Raw genomic sequence first — 8,438 nt, 5'->3', positions numbered from 1 at the left:
TTGCCACCCTAGGCAAGAGGTAATTTTGCCGCCCCTTGACTCCGCCCATTGACCACACCCCTTTACCCGCCCCCCAGTGCCCCCACTAAGTAATATTGCCCCCACATACAGTGCACAGTGCCCTCCATTATGTGATTTGCCCCCCAGTGCCCCTCCAAGTAATACTGCCCCCACATACAGTAATACTGCCCCCACATACAGTGCCCTCCATTATGTAATTTGCCCCCCAGTGCCCCCACATACAGTAATACTGCCCCCACATACAGTAATACTGCCCCCCAGTGCCCCCACATACAGTAATACTGCCCTCACATACAATACTGCCCCCCAGTGCCCCCACATACAGTAATACTGCCCCCACATACAGTAATACTGCCCCCCAGTGCCCCCACATACAGTAATACTGCCCCCACATACAGCAATACTGCCCCCCAGTGCCCCCACATACAGTAATACTGCCCCCCAGTGCCCCCACATACAGTAATACTGCCCCGACATACAGTAATACTGCCATCACATACAGTAATACTGCCCCCCAGTGCCCCCACATACAGTAATACTGCCCCCACATACAGTAATACTGCCCCCCAGTGCCCCCACATACAGTAATATTGCCCCCACATACAGTAATATTGCCACCACATACAGTAATATTGCCCCTAATACTGAACTGACCCCACAGTTGGTGCGAGATCCCGCGAGACCCGTGACCTCCTCCGGTCTCGCGGGATCTCGCGCTGAAGCGACTGAACAGGGGCAGCACATCCACCATGAAGATCCGGCCGGCGGCGGCAACTAAGGAACAGCCGAACAGGACGGAGGAGGAGTCAAGAAGCCGGCGCAGATCATTAATGCAGAGCAGGCGCAGCAGTCAGATGATGTCAGACATGGATCACAGGTAGGGGGCGTGGCGCGGGCGGCGGCTAGTAGGAAATTAGATGGATGGATCTCACAAGTAGGGGGCGTGGCACGGCGGCGGCTAATAGTACTCGGGATTCGGACTCCAGAGCACCGGCGCCCCCAGGCAGAGTGCGCTCTACGCGGTGGCCTACTCTGCTTATGGGTGGCGCCGGCCCTGCCTTGAACTCTTTATCCCTGACCATAATACCCTTGACATCTGGACTCCCAGGCTATATGCTGTGCGCTGCCATTGGCCAGCGCTGCAGCAAGGGACAACCCTAATACAAAAACTCCGCCCAGTACAAAAGAAGGAGCTGCAGACACCGGAGCCTATACCAGGCCGAACGGAGCGGCGCCCAGACTACTAGTAAGTGCAGGGGGACCCCTGGGCGCCGCTCTGCCCACAGATAGAGTTCGTTTTTAAACTAGTGAAAGGTCCTCTTTAAATATCACCCAATCTTTCGGGTGCTTTTAGACTCTTCCTTCGGCCGCGTGAAAAGGGGAAAAATGCCGGCGGCAGTATTTGGGGTGTCCCTCACCTGTCCTTACATGTGGGGTCAGGGTCCTCGGGGTAGAGCTCTGTCACACAACGACTCAGTCTCTGGGAAATGACAACTGATCCAAAGTTCTGTAGCGAGTCGTCTCCCAGGGACACCGCGTCTCCATGGTGACCGCTGCGCCGTACACCGCCGATAGGTGTCACGTGACCGACGTGTTTGGGGAGGAGCTTAGAAGGTTCACAAAGCTGTGACGGGAATAGGGAGTTGCTGAGTGAGCTGGTGTCCTCCTCGCTGTATCTTATATAGTATCATGAGCCTTCAGTGCACCAGAGTGAAATGTTCCCGAGGCCACGCATGTGCAGCTCTATCTCTGAGCCGCCCGATACTGCTGAAGACGTGCGCGTTCACGTTTTACAGCATAGGCCGGCAGCTGGATAGGTTAGGATGTGGTGCGCAGGCGCGGCCCATGGATGCGGCCGGCGAGATGTGGCCGTATCCATGGGATACCAGCATAAACACAGGGGAGTGAAAAGAGCATTTTTATGCTGAATGGTATGTTTTTTTTTATTACATGTATAATAAGAAATGTTCAGTGGGGGGCAAGGATTTAATGTAACCCTATTTAATGAAGTGGGAATACCCCTTTAACTTCAGATATGAGCTTTCGAAAGTCCTCCTTTGTAGGGAATTGGCTGAGGTATATTTCCCAGGAATGTGGGGGATCAGGAGCAGCACGGGGGGATATAGCAGCCAGCGGAGGGGGGCTTGGTGAGCTAGCCCAGGCATCTGTAGGGAATGGGGAGCTGCTGTTGTCATTGCGTATGGCAGATTGGATACCCTCAAGAGGGGCAGACCAGGGGTCCCTGAAAAGGGCTGTATGTGGTCTCCTAGGGGAGCATGTTGAGGCTGAGATCCAGGGCTGGTGCAAGGATTTTTGCCACCCTAGGCAAGAGGTAATTTTGCCGCCCCATGACTCCGCCCATTGACCACACCCCTTTACCCGCCCCCTTTTTCGGCCACCTATTGCATGCAACATTTTACTTGACATTTAATATTGCCCCACACATACAGTGCCCTCCATTATGTAATTTGCCCCCCAGTGCCCTTCTAAGTAATATTGCCTCCACATACAGTGCACAGTGCCCTCCATTATGTAATTTGCCCCCCAATGCCCCCACTAAGTAATATTGCCCCCACATACAGTGCACAATGCCCTCCATTATGTAATTTGCCCCCCAGTGCCCCCACATACATTGCACAGTGCCCTCCATTATGTGATTTCCCCCCAGTGCCCCTCTAAGTAATACTGCCCCCACAGACAGTGCACACTGCCTATTACATAATTTGCCCCCCAGTGCCCCCACTAAGTAATACTGCCCCCCCATACAGTGCCCTCCATTATGTAATTTGCCCCCAATGCCCCCACTAATAGTGCCCCCACATACAGTGCACAGTGCCCTCCATTTTGTGATTTGCCCCCCAGTGCCCCTCTAAGTAATACTGCCCCCATAGACAGTGCACACTGCCTATTACATAATTTGCCCCCTAGTGCCCCCCACTAAGTAATACTGCCCCCACATACAGTGCCCTCCATTATGTAATTTGCTCCCAATGCCCCCACTAAGTAATACTGCCCCCACATACAGTGCCCTCCATTATGTAATTTGCCCCCCCAGTGCCCCCACTAATATTGCCCCCACATACAGTAATATTGCCCCCACATTGCCTCCAATACTGAACTGCCCCCACAGACAGTGCACAGACTCAATCACAGGCTCCATTATGTAATTTGAAATTGCCGCCAAAACCCCCCCCCCGTACATACTTGTGTCGCTCGCTGACGCTGATGATCCTGTTCCTGTACTTGCCGCGGGTGTCTTTGTCTAGTGATCTTTCCCTACCCCCGTAATATTTGAATACCTTCAGTCGTCACTTCCTGTTGTGACGTCCCCCGGATATGACAATAGGATCAGGTGTATTGGTGCGAGATCTCGCAAGACCCGTGACCTCCTCCAGTCTCGCGGGATCTCACGCTGAAGCGACTGAACAGGGGCAGCACATCCACCATGATCCGGCCGGCGGCGGCAACTAAGGAACAGCCGAACAGGAGGAGTCAAGAAGCCGGCACAGATCATTAATGCAGAGCAGCAGATGATGTCAGACATGGATCACAGGTAGGGGGCGTGGCGCGGGCGGCGTCTAGGAATTGGAAGAAGATGTTAGTCACTTAGATGGATGGATCTCACAAGTAGGGGGCGTGGCACGGCGGCGGCTAATAGTACTCGGGATTCGGAATCCAGAGCGTCGGCGCCCCCAGGCAGAGTGCGCTCTACGCGGTGGCCTACTCTGCTTATGGGTGGCGCCGGCCCTGTCAACGAGCTGGCAGCTGTAGTCCTCCTCAACACCAGGTCTCATCCTCCATGACACTGAGGTGAAATTTCTCCTGCATGCGGATGACCTTCTCCTACTATCGCCAACAGAGAAAGGTCTCCAACACCAGCTAGTCCTTCTGGAGAAATTCAGCACCACATGGGCCCTTCCCCTCAATTTAAAAAAGACCAACACTGTGGTGTTCCAGAGAAGGAAAACAAAGTTAGCCAGGCCCACGACCTTCACACTACACAACTGCCCTCTTGCAGCCACCAACAGCTACACTTACCTGGGTGTGAAAATTGACCAGACTGGGAGCTTCAAATCAGCCATTGAGTAGATGAAAGACAAAGCATGCAAGACCTTCTACAACATCAGAAGACGACTGTACTACCTCAAAGCACCATGAGGGTCTGGCTTAAAATCTTTGACTCCATCATTGCACCAATCCTCCTGTATGGCAATGAAGTCTGGGGCCCTCACACGTACCCCGACTGGTCAAGATAAGATTCCAGCCCAACAGAAATATTCCACCTGGAATTCTGTAAGCATCTCCTCCAGGTCCATCGGAGCACCTCTAACAGTGCCTGTCGAGGGGAGCTGGTCAGATTCCCTCTACACTTTACAATCCAGAAGAGGGCGCTATCATTCTGGGGCCATCTACATGATAGTAGTAAAGGCTCCCATTACCATAAAGCCTTGATACACCAAGGGATCCCAGGCAAGGCAAAGCCCCAAAATCAACTTACTGAAACCCAGCCCGACCAGATAATCGCCCCTCACCACCTCACATAAGCCGGGATCAGGAACACAGTAAACAAGAGACAAGAGGACTACGTCAGTGAATGGAGGAAGGAGGTGAGAGCATCCCAGAAGCTGACGGTGTACCGGAGCCTGCAGAGAGACTACAAACTGGCCCCATATATGGAGAAACTAGGGAACCCCAGAGACCGGAAACATCCTGAACCGCTATAGACTGAGCACCCCCAGCCTGGCCATCGAATCCGGACGGCATCGACAGAGCTACATCCCTAGAGAAAACAGGCTGCCCCCTGTAGGCGGTGGAGGATGCGGCCCACTTCCTGATATACTGTCCCAAATACTTAGCAGTGAGGGACATCCACTTTAGGAGACTGTCTGATCTCTGCCCAGACTTCAGCTAAATGGAGGAGGAAGAGAAGCTGCCCATCCTGCTGGGAGAGGAAGAGAACACTGTGGACATAGCAGCACAATATATCAGTGCCTGCCACAGACTGAGAGGAGCCTGATATGCCATGGACTCCGATACCCTGACCCGGGGTGTGTCCACACCCCTTCCCCCCTATCATAATACGCCACCGACCCCTTTACAACGACCCCGGGTGTGTCCCCATTAGTGTTGGGCGAGCATGCTCGGCCAAACACCATTTTTACCCGGCCGAACACCGCGATGTGCCGAGCTTCGCGATGCTCGAGTCTCCTCCCTATACGTGCGGGGAAGTACTGCCACTCACTGTATTGCCATTGGTTACTGGCATTACAGTAAATGGCTGGCCAGAATGCGTCATCGGGTGCTATATAGCACCCGATGACACTTGTTTCGGTTCAGTCTTAGTCAGGGAGAGCTGGAGAAGAAGGGACAGATAGTGTAGAGAATTGAATTTTTTTTTTGTTAGGCAGGGTTGGTGTTATAGACCCAAAAGTCCTCTTAAGGACTATAGTTGTATCTGGCAACAATATATACAGTATTTTTAGCGCAACCTGCGCTAAATAGCTTGCAATTGTTTGGCCGCCTCAGACAGTGGCACAACCTCTGCTACAACTGTTACTGTTACATTTGCGTATCCTAAAAATATCTGTGACATTCAGTGTACTTTTTTCATAGATGTTGCAGACAGCGACATTACCGGCGCTACATCTCCTGTATAATGTGTGCGCATCCCAACAATATCAGTGACATTCTGTGTACTTTATTTGTACCATACACTTACAAAACCTGCACTACTGTACGTGTGACATACTTGCAAGCATATATACCATTTTATATGCGCAAGGCGAGCAGTAAGGGATGGGCAAGTGGCCATGCTGCTGATGGTGCACGCAGAGGCCGTGGCCCTGGGCGCAGTGAAACTCTGCCTGCTGCCAGAGCACAAGAAACACTCATCCACGATACCTAGCTTCATGTCCCAGTTTGCAGGGTGGCGCAGGACACCACTCTCGAAGTCAGACCAGTGCGACCAGGTGGTCGGTTGTCTTCCACAAAGTCCAGTCTGAGTAGCCAAGAGTCTGGTCAACACAATCCTCACCCTGATCCTGCTTCCTCCCACCAATGAGAGTCTTGGCAAACAAGTGATCCCACACTCGGATTTTCCGAGGAGCTGTTTTCATCGCCATTCCTTGATTTGGGCCTCTTGCTAAGCAGACTTGAAGAGGGACATGAGGAGATTGTGTGCACTGATTCCCAAACTCTTGAGCTTCGACAGTCACAAGAAGATGACGGTGGGGAACGGCAATTAGTGTTTCACGAGGTGGATGATAATGATGATGAGACACAGTTGCCAATAAGTCAACGGCAATTAGTGTCTCAAGAGGTTGATGATGAGGATGAGACACAGTTGTCAATAACTGAGGTTGTTGTTAGGTCAACAAGTCAGGAGGATGAGCAGAGTGAGGAAGTGGAAGAGGACGTAGTGGACGATGAAGTCACTGACCCAACCTGGGAAGGTGGCAAGCCGAGCCAGGACAGCAGTACAGAGGCTTTGTGAGCAGCAGAGGGCAGTAGTGGAATACCAGCTGCAACATGGTCGTCGCATTTCCAGTCAGCTTCTGCTATCCACATGCAACGAGTGGGCATGGATGTCTGACCTCTGTGAGGTTTTACGGAACTTTGAGGAATCAACACAGATGGTGAGCGGGGATAGCGCTATTATCAGTCTACTGAAACGCTCGCTGCTCACAATTAAGGCCGATGCTTTGCATGTGGAAGAGGTGGAAATGGGGATATAGACAGTACACAGGGTGATAGCCTGACCACCCTCAGTTCATCTTCTCAGCACAAATTGGATGATGAGGAGGAGCAGGAGACGGTTGCCTCCGCTACAGAGGGTAGTACCCATAGCAGGTTTATTCCATCTGTTCAGCATGGATGGGCAGAAGAGGAGGAAGAAGATGAGGAGATTGAGAGTCATCCTCCTGATGAGGACAGCAAAGTCTTGCCTGTTGGGACTCTGGCACACATGGCTGACTTTATGCTATGCTGCCTTTCCCGTGACCCTCGCGTCATTCCTGTGGTAGAGAGGGCGAGCAAAATGGTGCAATACCAGAAGGTCCTTGTGGAAAAATTGCTCCAAAAATTTCCAGCTGACAACACTGGCAGCAGAGTACGTAGTTCCTTGGGCAACCGTGGAGGGGAGACGAGGGGAACACACAGCAGTTCCAACAGAGGCAGGGCAACACTCTACAAGGCCTGGGACAGTTTCATGACACCCGCCAGCACCCTCACCCTGATGCGCAGCCTAGTGTCACAAGGAGGAAAACATTTTGGATAATGGTGAAGGAGTACATAGCAGACTGTGTCAGCGTCCTCAACGATCCCTCTGTGCCCAGGGCCGCCATCAGGGGGGTACAGCCGATACTCCAGTAAGGGGCCCAGACCCTGGGGGGGGGCCCGGGCAGTTCCAATGTAAAAAAAAATAAAAAAATAAAAATATTTTTTTTTTTTTTTTTTTTTACCCCCCTCTCATTTGTCAGTGACTTGAGTTGAACTTTATTGCATCACTAGAGGGGGGGCAATTGATCATTCCTTGCTAGTGATGTCCAGTTCATGAACGAATAAATTCATTTGAACCGATTCAGTTCACTGAACCAGAGGAGTCGATTCCCCTGACTGAGCCGATCCGTGTGAAGCCGCTCAGTCAGTGAGTCACACAGCACACAATAGCAGAGCCGCTGGCAGCAGGGAGGGGAGGGGAGGGACTCGGGAGGAGTGTAATCTGATCCTAGAGTGGAAGCTGCTTCTGCCAGCCCCTCCCCTCCCCGCCCACCAACCAATCAGAGCTGAGTCAGTGAGTCACAGCACACAATAGCAGAGCCGCTGGCAGCAGGGAGGGGAGGGACTCGGGAGGAGTGTAATCTGATCCTAGAGTGGAAGCTGCTTCTGCCAGCCCCTCCCCTCCCCGCCCACCAACCAATCAGAGCTGAGGCAAGGCAAGCACTAGCAGCTCTGAGTCTGAGTCACTGACACAAGTACAGGGAGTCTAAGAAAGAATCGAATGAGTCTCAGGTTAAAAGAATCTAAAGATCCGACTTAGTTAGAGACTCATTCGATTCTTTGAGTTAAAAGAGCCGCGAGTCACTAGAACAGTTTACACTGAGGCTGATGCTTTTGTTGCAGCAGTGATAAGATTAAGGGACAGGAGCAGAGAGATAAGAGAAGTGACAGATGACTGTGAAGACCACGCGATCTGTTGCTCAGAAGCCATGAGATTGTAAGGCTACTTTCACACTAGCGGCAGGACGGATCCAACATGCTGTTCACCCTGTCAGATCCGTCCTGCCGTTATTTCGCCGGACCACCGCTCCGTCCCCATTGACTATAATGGGGACGGGGGTGGAGCTCCGGCCCAGCACGGCAGTGCATGGCGAAAGGCCGCCGGACTAAAAGTACTGCATGTCCAACTTGTTGTGTGG

This window comes from Bufo gargarizans, chromosome 9 (assembly GCF_014858855.1).
Source record: "Bufo gargarizans isolate SCDJY-AF-19 chromosome 9, ASM1485885v1, whole genome shotgun sequence".
In the NCBI taxonomy this organism is placed as follows: Eukaryota; Metazoa; Chordata; class Amphibia; order Anura; family Bufonidae; genus Bufo; species Bufo gargarizans.
The sequence above is the reverse complement of the archived record's forward strand: the minus strand, read 5'-3'. Positions refer to the sequence as shown.